Below are 14,183 nucleotides of genomic sequence, written 5' to 3' on the forward strand. Positions count from 1 at the left end.
TATTAAAAATTAAATAAAATATATATATATGCATTGGTCAACTTGCACATCCATATCATAGTCTATCGGTTTACCGTAGCCATTCTTACATCGTATCGCGTAGCCTACTGGGCGAACTCCGATATACTTCGGTTGCTTATCGCTTATATTACGACACCGAGTCCTTACTAATATCCTAGCAATGGACGTTCATTGGATAAACCATCGTCGCAAAGCCGAGTTGGAAGTCCTTTGTGACGAATTCGGACTAGACACCGGTGGAATAGTGGAGGACCTAAGAAATCGTTTCCGCGAGTTCGCCTCAAGGGAAGATCACCATCCTGAGGTATTGAGTCGACTTGCCGAAATCGAAGCCCAATTTAGCACCGGAACAAGAAATTATATGTAAAACCGCAGTCTAGAGCGCCGTCGCCTGCACCTGAAGGAATCGTTTCTCAACTATCGGTGCCACAAGACACTAGCTATCGTTCTGAATCGCATTCTCGTTCTCGCTCCGGTTCTCCAACACCTTTCTGTATTCCTGGCTCAAAGATCAACATCGAACCCATTGAGCGGAGTCGAGTCCATGAATCTATGGTAGGCCGTACCACTGGGAGCTATACCTCGATCGCGGAACGTATAACCAAATGGGGAATTGCCTTTAGCGGATCTACCGATCCTATCTATTTCATAGAGCAAATAGAGACTCGAGCCGCGACGTACCGTTTGAGCTTGTAGACACTGCCTCCGATGATGGCCATCTTATTGACCGGACTGGCCGAAAGCTGGTGGCAAACCAGCGGGTATCCGGAGATGACATGGATAGATTTCAAGTCCGAATTTTTAGAGTTCTTTCTACCCCCCCCCCGCTATTTTGAGAAACTAGAGGATAGCATACGCGCTCGAAAGCAACGCCATCAGGAACCATACAAGGAGTATCTAGTAGATCTACGATTGATGATGAAGAGAGCCCACTACTCGACGTTACAGGAACTCGACAGGATCTACGAGAATCTATTACCAGACTACAAGCTGTCTACCCGACGAAATGATTTCCAAACGTTACCCGGCTTAACAAAGTTGGTGGTAAATTATGAGACAATCCGATTGGAGCAAGGCAGCGATGACTCAGCGCATTCTTGGAAAAGGAGCAACGCCATTCAAAATAAGCCCTCAGATCATATAACTTCTAACCTAAACGGGACTGCTATATGTCAACTCTTCGAAGCACCCGTGGATACCGGCACAGCTTGCCGAAAATGTGCGGAAACTGGTCACATCGCACGAGAATGTACGAAGCCCCGTGTGTTGTTCTGTTGAGAATGCGGACGAAGGGGGGTACGTACCATCGAATGTTGCCGTCGTTCGGGAAACGGACCAAACCTCCATCTCAATGTGGGCCAGACGGAGAGACCAGACCAGGACCCCAGCCCAGTAACCCCCTCCTCCTAAGGAAAGGCCGCATCCAACTGCATGTCTTTGTCAATAGAAAACCAATGGTAGCTATCTTGGATTCAAAAGCGAACAAGAGTTTCATAAACGAGGAAGTGGCTCTTCAGCACTTCGCCCCGTTCCTCCTGCAAGACATTCATACTAATATTAACCTTGCTGATAATACTCGTGCAGCGATCACAAGTTCTCTCAGGGCAAGCATCGGTCGCGGGGCACAGACCGTACATATGACATTGTTAGCGATGCCAACGATGATGGACCCTCTTTTTCTGGGAATAGATTTCCTTTGGAACATAGGAACTTTTATACGTTGTGGAGGTTATCTGTTACAGTTGTCCCCTTTCGATAAGCCCTACAGTCCCGTCAAGTCTGTAATTCAGCCATCGCTAGTGTCGGACGACCACACACTGTCTAATGCCTTTATAAATCGACTGAGTGTTGCAGAAACGCCCGCTACGCCCAAGGATACTTACTGTGAGGAGGATATGAAGCCAAAGGAATCATTCACCATGGTACATGAGAGCCAACGCAATACCTCCCAGGATCAGAAGAAATACTACGATCTAAGACGACAGGACTGGCGTCCTAGCATCGGGAGCGTCGTCATGCTCAGGCAACATATGTTATCCGATGCCAACGAAGGATTTAACCCAAAATAATCAAGTTTCTTTCCAGCAATGTCGTAGCTGATTTGAAGGCCTTCAATAGTGATGACAAGGAACCCCCAGAACCCAGTCCTTCTGAAGACATCGGCCTCGGGACACCTCGTACCCACGGCCCGCACGAGGCCACAAACTAAAGATTTTTTAAGGGGGACCACTTGTTGGTGGGTGCGCCTGTCCCCCTCCCTCCTAAAGAGGGGCTCTTCGCGCTGATACTCGGCGTAAATTATCTAATCATTGTATCTTAGTTTTAATGGTAACATGTTTGTAAATCGCCCCCGTAGTGTCTCGCCCCCGGTTTTCTAGAGGAGCAATCGTCAGAGGGACAAACCCTACAAACAGGAAAAAACAATTGGACTACGAACGGAGTGGTCAGTTATCATGTCAGTGGTCATACTTCCACCTGTCCTACGGAGGACACCCCTCCGCGGTCCGAGTACGAACCGGTCAACACTTGGTTGACACTACGCGTTCCCCCCGATGGTCACCATCCAGAAGAGACCGACTCAGGCCCCAACGACGAGGAGGCCCGACCTCGGCTATCGACACGCACTCCCAACATCGGTATCACCCAACAACCCAGTAGGAGCGCCGGCCCGAGCTCACGACGGAACCATTGCTTCTTGTTGTGGGCGTACCACCGATCTTTCAGAATCCAACTGAAGCCGCAACGACGGGTCACGGGCCATTTCGTCCACGCGAAGAAAGGACACCGTGTGACGAGTCACAATACTTGGCAGCGTCTGACACCATATTTAAATGTTCCAACATGGAATTAACTGTAGTTCTTTTCGACAGACGATGCTCATGATCCAAATCTATCTCTTTCTGACTAATGACTTGGCGTGGCAACGGCGTCGACGCGACGTGGAGTGGGCAATATCTCAGCATCGGTCGCCGCGCCACGAGCCAACGCCAAATGGAAAAGCAAAAAAATCGAAAGTGAAAGAGAGTGACGGAGATCGTGACGCGTGCCAAAGAACAAGACGCATCGTATGTTTTCACCGTTAGGACATAAGTAGGCAGAGCAAGGGTGGGTTTGAACAGAGCGTTAGAATTAGGAGAAAATGACTTCGCCAGTAACCACGAGAGTGAAAAGTCGACAAGTGCAAACAATAGCAGCGGAAAATAAAAGACATAGTGCCCTAAGGAAATCATCCAGGATTAGCAGGTGAGCTCATGTCCTTAGATCTTCTTTATTTTTACTTGAGTGCGGTAGGGACCCATCTTACTAAAGATGTTTAGTATCAGTTAATCAACAATAAAATATACATAAACATTAAATACACTCAGCACTATTTCTTTATATGTGACCAAATTGTGTATACCCTTTCCCTTCTTTTTTCCTTGACCACTTAACTATTTGAGTGGAGCCAAAGGTTCAGCGGACTTCGGCAGGATGAGTTATTCTCCTGCAGACGAAGTCAGTCGCTGGTCTCTAGGCTCGGTCACTCAAGGTGAAGAGGCAACGGATCTCGGCTAAGCGGGTTTCGCTTGGCAGACGATATCAGTCGTTGCAGTTCCTCTTCACCATCCCTTTCTAATAACCCCACTAACATTTCCTTTCACGCTTCCTTTTCCCACTCCAAGAGGCAACGGATCTTGGCCAAGCGGGATTCGCTTGCCAGACAAGATCAGGCGTTGTTACTCCTCTTGGACTCTCCTTCTACTCCTTTCACTTTCCACCCCTTAATGTGGTCTCAGTCCCCTATCCTAATACTCATCAAGGTCTCCAGATCAAATAAATGTTCTGTAGAAGGGACTCTGCGACTGAGAACTGTATCCCAGCCAGAGCTTCCTTACATGTTAGCGATTTATATACCAATGGAATCCTGGACTTCGGTCCATTTTTCCAAAGGCTTGAACTTCAAGCCGGTATAAATAAAATCAAACAACTCAAAGTGGCACTGTGGGAAAATATCTTTGAAAATACTTCAATAGATAATTTCAAATTAATGGGCAATAAAATATTAAAAACATTAAGAGTAGCGCTACTCAACCAGGTGACCCTAATAGATAAACAAATAGATAAAGAAGCTATTTTGTCTAACTTCCATGACGATCCCATACAAGGAAGTCATACTGACATTTCAAAAACTTTAGCAAAAATCAAAAGACATTAATTTTAGAAGAATATGACTCGTGATATCACTGAGTACTTACGAAAATGTTAAAAATGCCAGATAGCTAAAATAACGAAACATAGTAAGACCCCACTAACAATAACAGAAACACCCATAAATGTTTTCGACAGAGTGATAGTGGACACGATTGGTCCACTACTAAAATCAGATAATGGAAACGAGTATGCAGTCACTTTAATATGTGATTTAACTAAATATATAGTTGCCATACCTGTTCCGAATAAGAATGCTAATACTGTCGCTAAAGCAATATTTGAATCGTTTATCCTGAAGTACGGTCCAATGAAGACGTTCATTACGGACATGGGAACAGAATACAAGAATTCAATTATAGACAATTTGTGCAAATATTTAGATATTAAAAATATTACATCTACAGCACACCACCACCAGACAGTTGGAACAATAGAAAGAAGTCATAGAACTTTTAATGAATACATACGATCCTACAAATCGGTTGATAAAACTGATTGGGACGTATGGCTTCAATATTTTGTCTTCTGTTTCAACACGACCCCCCACATACCTATTGACCATACGAGCTGGTATTTGGTAAAACAAGTAATTTACCAAAAACATTTAATAGCATAGATAGCGTAGAAGCAATATATAATATAGATGATTATGCTAAAGAAAGCAAATATAGATTAGAAGTAGCATATAAAAGAGCTAGGGTAATGCTAGAAGAGCATAAGAATAATAATAAGGTACTATATGATCAGAAAGTAAACAATATAGATATATCAGTAGGAGATAAAGTATTACTAAGAAATAAAACAGGTCATAAGTTAGATTATAAATATACTGGTCCGTATAAAGGAATAATGTTATAATACTTAATGACAAAAACAAAAAACAGATAGTTCATAAAGATAGATTAAAACTTTTTATTTCATAATAACATACATAGGTAATAGCATATATATTAATTTTTTTGATACATGGATATTTTTGATCATTTCATTTTCTTTATCGTTATTAAGTACAACATCAAAAAAAAAAAAAAAAAAAAAAAAAATTGTTAAATTTATAGATAATAAGAATTTAAATAACTTTATGAAATTACGATATTTTTCAAAAGGAGGGAGATGTAGTATAGTGTATGCAAATACAAGTTCTTATTACTCAACATAAATATTGAGCGGCAACACTTTGTTAGCCGAATATGCATAGGGCATTGTCTTTGTCACTCAGCGACAGCGTGCCAAGTTATTGCACACATTTCAAGTGCAAACGTAATATGATATGCACTCATTGCATTAATCGCTTAGAGCCGGGTCAGCATGTTTCCCATACTGACCGCTAATATACATATGTGCATGCATAACTCACACTCTTACATATTGTTACTTTACTTATATATAATGTTTATATAAAACGGCTGCTCTGCCGCTGCGCCGACAGCTAGCAAGCCTTTACCTAAGAGAACCTAATACATACAATAAAAAACATTCAATCAATCAACACCTAGTGATAATACAATATAAGGGGAAAAGAGTTCCCAGTTCGGATTGCACTAGGGTACAGATGAGTTTCATCCTCACAGTACCATATGTATGCTGTTACTCAAATGCAGCAGGCACACGTTGCTTCTACCTAATGAATGAAGCCCAACAACAACAATAAAAAAAATTTTTTTTTCTCCAAGTTGCCAAATGCAAACACCTTCAAAAGTACATTCCTTTCCTTGATCTCCTGACACGCTCAGGCGAAACAAATTACAAATACAAGGAAATTAGGTACTGGATAGCCAATAATTGTAAGTTTAACAAATATATTGTATATATTATGGAACAATCCATAAAAATAGCATATAGTAGACTATTGTCAAGAAAACCTAAACATAAGGATGTGCCACAATGGGTACATAATATCTTTGAAGCAGGTATAGAAACTTTTGATATAGGAGATTCAGATGAGGAGGTAGATAGATAAAAAGTAAAAAAAAAAATTTTTTTTTAAATATAAAAATAATTTCAAAAAATCCTACAAATGCGTAACACAGAATAGACGTAATGCGTAACACAAAAAGAAACAATAAACAGGCACGCAAAAATTCTTGTTGATTCTTTCAATGAAGCAAGAAAGCTAGTGCATGTTAATAGAGAGAACATAGGTTAAACAAATTGGTCAAAGATTTCCAATCTATTAATCAAGTTACGTGCAAACTTAATCTCTGTAGAAACAAAATACAATCTTGATATATTTGTACCTACAGTACTTAATTCACCTCTGAGCATAGACACTTGTTAAAAAGAAACAGTGCAAGAACACATTCTTGAAACAAGCGAGGAAGAAATAGAAGAAAAAGATCTAAACGATCTAATAATTCCTGCGCTTTTGAGACTACCTGATATAGAGGCATTGTCTGACAACACAAGTGACAGAATGGCAGAATTAAATGCCCAAAGGGCATATATGAAGGACATTAACGTGGCCATTTCTGAATTCAACGGAACGAAAATACAACTCCAAAGATTTATAACAGCTTTGAGGTTGGTAGATTTGATGAAAGGCGACTACGAAATTATAGCAGTTGAGGTAGTAAAATTAAAAATTATATGAAGTCCAACAAGAAACTTTAATTAAAGCAATAATACAAAAATTGCAAGGCAGTTTAGGTGGTGAAACATCCAAAGTTATAAAAGCTAAATTGAAGAATACCACTCAAAAAGGTAAAACCGCTGACAAATTCACTTCAGAGATAGATCACTTACGCAAAACTCTACAACCTGCGTATATCGATGAAGGTGTGCCAGCGGCACTTGCTCTTAAAAACAGCACAGATGATGCTATAGAAGCAATGATTGAAAATTGCGAGCAAAACAGAATTAAAACTATACTTGACTCCGGTAATTTCAAAACCATGGACGAAGCTATTGGAAAATTCTTACAAAAAAGTAATGAAATAAAAGGCAACCCAAATACGGTTATGTTTGCCCAGAAAAACCGTGGTAATTATAATAACAAATATAATTATCGTGGTAGAGGCAATGGTCGTGGTTATTACAACAATTAAAACAATAACAATAACGGCCAAAATTTCAGACAAAGTAGAAATAACAGTTACAGAGGAAATAACAGAGGTTACAACAGGAACAATAGAGGAAACCGAGGAAATAACCGACAAAACGGTTATAATAACAATAACGTTCGAGTAGCACAGAACGCTTCGGGAAACTCCCAAGCACCTTTAGATACCCAGCAGTAAAGAGTAACAAAATTCACGCCATCAGTTTCAGTCAAAATACGTTTGTTACCTTCACGAATGTGGCAACAGGAAAAAAGTTAGTATTCTTAATAGATACAGGTGCGGAAATATCTATCGTAAAAGAAAATTCCGACAATTTTCAAAGTATCCAAACCAATAAAATCATAAATATACAAGGGATTAGTCAAGAAGTAGCTAAATCCATAGAGTTAACTTCTCTTGAAATACAATCTTCAAAATATATAATCCCACACGAATTTCACATCGTTAATACCCAATTCGCTATTCCATGTGATGGAATACTAGGAATCGATTTCATCTGAAAATATAACTGTCAATTAGATTTCAATCCGTCCGAAGACTGGTTAATAATTAGACCAAACAACCTAAAATATCCGATATATGTACCAATATCGTACAGTTCTGGTAATAATTCAATAGTTTTGCCAGCAAGATCCCAAGTTGTCCGAAAAATTGAAATAAGCACACAAGAAGACAGTGTTTTGATTCCAAATCAAGAAGTTCAACCTGGTATTTATTTAGCAAATACCATAACCAACTCCAAAAACGCAGTTATAAGATTGCTAAATACTACAAATACAGATCAAATAGTAAACATATCAAATTTAAAATATGAACCGCTTTCCCGCTACGAAATAATCGAAGCAAATAAAGAACAGCGTGAAAACGCAGTACTAACTACGCTATCAAAAAATTTTCCGCCATAGTTTCACAGCCAGCTTACGAACCGAATCAATAACAACAAATAATTTTTATTAACAAAAATTAAGACTGGTGGACGATGAACCAATTTACATTGAAAATTATAGAAATCCTCATAGACGTCACCTTTTTGGGACATAAATGCACAGTTAAAGGAATCTTGCCTGATGACACAAAGTATGATGTCATTCAAAATTATCCAGTACCACATGATGCGGACAGCGCTAGAAGATTCATTGCATTTTGCAACTATTATCGAAGATTTATACAAAACTTCGCTGAATATTCTCGTCACATAAGAAGATTATGTAAGAAAAATGTTAAATTCGAATGGACAAGTGATTGTCAAAATGCGTTTGAGCATTTAAAATCAGCATTAATGAACCCAACTCTGTTACAGTACCCAGATTTTAGCAAAGAATTTTGCATAATCACAGACGCAAGTAAATATGCATGTGGAGCAGCCCTCACACAAAATAAAAATGGACTACATCTTCCAGTAGCATACGCGTCTAGAGCTTTCACAAAAGGTGAGAGTAATAAGAGTACAACTGAACAAGAGTTAGCTGCAACTCACTGGGCAATCACACACCTCAGACCATACATTTATGCTAGACATTTCACCGTCAAAACAGATCACAGTGCGTTAACTTATTTGTTTTCAATGACAAATCCAAGTTGCAAGTCAACCAGAATGCGACTTGAACTCGAGGAATATCATTTTACGGTAAAGTATCTAAAGGGGAAAGATAATTTCGTAACCGACGCGCTATCGAGAATAACAATACAGGATTTACAAAATATACAAACCAGCAACAAAATTCTGAGAGTCGCTACCAGAAATCAAAGTAAACAGTCAAATTCCTGCGCAGGAAAAGAAAAAAAAAAGCAATGAGGTGTCACAGGACACCCGGGTAGAGCGAAGCTCTCTAGAAATTCGTCGAGTAAACGATGAACTACAGTCATATACAATAGCAGAAATGAATGAACATGAACAACAAATGAAAGCAATAGTATTTTTCTGATAAAATAAAATATATTTCAGCTCATCGCAGTATTACAAAGCTTTATTTACAGTGGCTTTATTGATAATTATATTTTCATTAAACTTCACATTACCAAAACATGAAAGCAATAATATTTATCTTCGTTTAAATTTTGACTCGTTGGAGTATTCAATTTTTTTCTAACAGTGACAGTTTTTTACAAAGATTTTTTCCCGAATATTTTTGTTAAACCTAATTGTTCCCATACTCTATCACGGAAATGATTGGTTTATGGGAACTGAAATATGAAATGTATGTTTGTGATTGGATGTGGGTTAAAAAACATGAAAAAACAGCATCTATGGTTGTGTTATATCTTGTTGTAGATTCTGCAGGATTAGTGCTCATTGTTAAATTTAAAACAAAATTTTTCAAAATCATAATTTTTAAATTCTGAAAATTTAAATTTCCTGAAAATTTCGTTCACAATGTAAAAAAATTCAAAGCTTTGCACTTCCAATAAAAGTGGTCCTTGTCAACTTTCACACGTAAATCAATTAAAATTTGGAAGATTTGAATTTTTTCCCAATTTTTCTTTTGAATATTTTAAAAATTCCAAATTTAATATGAGAATCAATACAATTTAATTAGTGATTAGCGATTAGTGATTGTCAACTTACAGATTTTGAAAAATCACAATTTTGAAAAATTCTAATTTTAAAATTCTGAAAAATCAAATTTTGCGCCGTTTTTTATATTCCAATTTTAGTCGAATTTGGAATTGAAATTTATAAAATCTGTCATTATTAGCTCTTATATTTTTAAAAATTAAAATTTGTCAACATCATAATTTGGAAATTCTGAAAATTTGAATTTCCCGCCATTTCATTCTGGAAATTCACAAAAATTTTAAACTTTGCAATTTAATACTATGAAATCAGTCCTTATTCACTTTCAAATTAAAAAAACACTAAAATTTTTAAAATCAGAAATTTTTTATTTTCGAAAATTTGAATTTACGAGAAGTGGAATGACCCTAACCTATGAAAAGCAAATAGGAAAAGTTCTAATTCGGGAAATACATAATACAAAACTTATCGAATAACTTAAAAACGGGATCTTTCGTATTCGACTCAAGTTTTGTATAATTTATCGATAATCGATCAAGATATTGAACAATCGATTGACATCAGCTGAGAAAAGTGCAAGTAAATTATATATGTAAAAAAGCTAAAGTTATGTTTAATTTTATATTATTTTTATTTTTATGGTAAGCGGTTGTGCGGTCGGACAAATTTCAATATACTTACGTTGTCGTTGACTTTTTTCTTGGTTTGGAATCATCTTCCTCGAAAGATCGTTTATTTTGAGCCTCTCTGACTAGACAGAGAGATACATATAGGCGGACCAATCACGGGTGTTTCAATGTCGTCGGTCCTTGTCTCTCACGAACAGTGAAGAGAAACGAAAATCTGACGCGCTGCATATCTGACGTCTGACGATTTTTAAAAAATAATTTCCTACCGGGACGCGCCTAAGAGAGCTTCGCTCTAAAAAATAATATAGAAGATTTGCAATATGACGTCATTGTAAATGACGAAGTACGAAGCAGTACTGTTTACGTTCCACGACGACCCCATAGAAGGAGGTCATACTGGAATATCAAGAACGTTAGCCAAAATTAAAAGGCATTACTATTGGAAGAATATGACACGAGATATAATAAGTTGTAGCATGTTCACATATCGAATGATCACTGTACCTAGTTACATACATACATAATTCATAAATAATATCGAAAATATATTGTAGCACTTTGTCACAATATTTATGTATACACATTCAAGTACCATGCGTTTTCCGTAACAAGACCATCCATGAGTGCATGGTACTGGACAGTGCTGAGTCGGCATATCTAACAAGCGCAACGACTCAGTCACCAAGTGAACATGATACGTCCTCACTCTCCCGCAGCGAACCATACATAATTATGTAAACATATATACATAAGCTTGCCGCTCCTCTGCTAGCTTCACTGGCAGCGCAGTCACGCGGACTTTAGCTATACTGAACAATTGTTAAGATTTAAGAATTCATTCAATAAACAGAAGACTAAGTGAAAACACCAACAACTAAGCGAAAATATAATTGTTGCATTTTTGGTGAATTGTGGGACTTAGTACATGGCGAGCGTGACAAAGGTCAAGGAATAAGGCCTGGACAAAGAAATCTACAATCGCTGGAGGGAAATGTGGAGTTCAACAAATGCAAAAACTGAGTGAGTAGAGAGTGAGTTATGTCAAGAGGGGGAGTGCAAAACAAAATAAAGAAAAGAATAGCACACATAAAGTGGCTATTATATGCGAACAAAAATCCACCCCCCTGGGCAACAGCCCAAAAGCTTCAACAAGAACTTGACTTTTTAAAGTCAACGTTACTTAAAACAAAAAAGAACATAACTCACTCAGTGCATTTTGAAATAACAACAATAAAAACTAAAAAAAACTCCTCCTCCAACAAAAGAGCTACCAAAAAGGGAAAAAGAGTGCCCTGGCGATTGCCCAGGACCATTGGACAGTGTACATTGCGAGTACACATGTATGCTGAGAACTGGTGCGATGACCGGCACCGGTACCGCCTGAGCCCATAGGCCCTGGACAACAGCAGCGGTGACAACGAGCGTGAAAGGCAGGCCGCCTTTTACGCCTTCGAGGGAGCATCAGCGGGCTAACCAGCGACGACCAGCTGATGCTGCTCATCTGACGTCTGACATGCTGACATCGATATAACTATAAAAACATATTAAATATTACATATTACATGTATTACACATACAAATAAGAAAATTTCAAATGTAAAAAAAAAAAACCCATTGTTAAATTGTGCGGAATCTTATCTGCTCAATAGAAGTATAGCCTGTAAAACTATGCGAACTAATAGGTAGAATTTTGTTAATTATACTTCATTAGTAGATCAAAAAAAAAAAAGTCACTCTAATTTTTATGCCTCAAAATAGTATCAGCAAATTTAATGAGGAATATACTACACCCGTAATGGGGTTAATAGAAACTAAAACAGTGGATTCCACTGCTAACGTAATTAACAAGATTGAATCACAAAATATTGATTTGAAATTCACGAATATATTGTTATTGATAATTGTTGTAATATTATGTGCATATGTTTTATACAAAGCGTATTTATTACACAATAAATGCGTAACTAAAAGAGCCCTCAGCGTCGCAAACGATTTGGATAAAGTATAAATTTTTTTTTCTATATGCACACAAAAACAATTGATATAACAATACATTGCGCAAATAAAATATTTTTTATTGATTATGGCAATTAAAAAAAAAAAAATAATAAACTTATAATAACACTGATAATCTCAAAAAAAATGTCCACTATTGATAAATATGTCGAGAATGTAAATAATAGTAACCCTACAATAGTAGAAGATTTGTTGAAAATTTTTAAAAGTGAGCAAATAACCTCACCTCAGCGCTCAATAAGCTTAGCGCAAATCAAATTAGCGTATTTAGACTTCACAGGAGAAACATTCCCTGTACAAGGAAATAGTAGAGTGCAAATGAGTTTCATTCTAACGTTACCATATGTATGCTGTTATCTAAACGCAGCGGATGAAACACAGCACAGAAATTAGAAAAGCATAATGAATAAAGTAGAATTAGTACATTTACAAGTATACATACCATTTCTTGATTACCTGATACACTCAGGCGAAAGAAATTACAAATACAAAGAAATTAGGTATTGGATATCCAATAATTTTAAATTTGAAAAAAAATAGTAGAACTTATGGAGAAAGCCATAAAGATAGCATATAATAGATTACTTGTTAAGGTGCCAAGAAGAAAAGACGTGCCTGAATGGGTTCACAAACTTTTCATGGATACAGTCGAAACGGTAATTATAGATGATTCTGATGTGGAAATAATAGAATCAGAGGATTAAATTAAAATGATCAGAACACATGCCAATTTATTAATACAGAATCCCTAGGAATGGATTGGGAAGAACTTGTCCCATATATTCTTCAAATTAAGGAAACGTTTACAAAATCTTATAAATGTTTAAACCAAAACAGAAAAATCCAAAAAGAAACGTTAGACAAGCACGCAAAGATTCTTGTGGACTCTTTTAACGAAGCAAGAGGCCTAGTGCATGCAAACAGAGAAAAGATAGACGGAACAAACTGGTCAAAAGTTTCAAAACTATTAACCAGGTTACGTTCTAACTTAGTTACCGTACAGAAAAAGTATAACCTTAATATATTTATACCGACGATCCTAAATAGACCTTTAACAATAGACGTAGAATCAGAAAGCCAACAAGAAATAGACGCAGAAGAAGAGGAGAATTTGGAATCTGACGAAGGTGCAGAAGTAGAAGAAAAAGATCTAAACGATCTGACAATCCCTGCACGATTGACATTATCAGAACAGGATAAAGATTCAGAATCAAAAGTAGAAATAAAAGAAAACATCATGGCACTTCAAGCGCCATTCCAGAATTCAATGGACAAAAATTACATCTCCGAAGATTCATAACAGCTTTGGAGATGGTAAATATGATGAAAGGTGATTTTGAAGATATAGCTGTTGTGGTAATAAAATCAAAAATTAGTGCCCCAACACTGTACACAGTCCAAAATGAGACATCAGTTGAAGCAATAATACAAAAATTGCAAGACACTATAGTTGGTGAAACACCCAAAGTGATTAAAGCCAAACTAAACAAAACTACTCAGAGTGGTAAAACAGCTGAAAAGTATACATCGGAGGTCGACAATTTACGCAAACTCCTAGAAGCTGCGTATATTGACGACGGTATGTCGGCAGAAATGGCCCAGATGTATAGCGTTGACGATGCTATAGAATTGTCCAAAATTGTGAGCAAGCAAGACTTAAAGCAATTCTTGACGCCGGCAATTTTAAAACCATGGATGAAGTAATACTAAAATACTTACGAAAGAGTACCGAGATAAATGGAAAGCCAAACA

Source organism: Drosophila tropicalis, unplaced genomic scaffold, assembly GCF_018151085.1.
Source record: "Drosophila tropicalis isolate 14030-0801.00 unplaced genomic scaffold, ASM1815108v1 contig_615, whole genome shotgun sequence".
Taxonomy (NCBI): Eukaryota; Metazoa; Arthropoda; class Insecta; order Diptera; family Drosophilidae; genus Drosophila; species Drosophila tropicalis.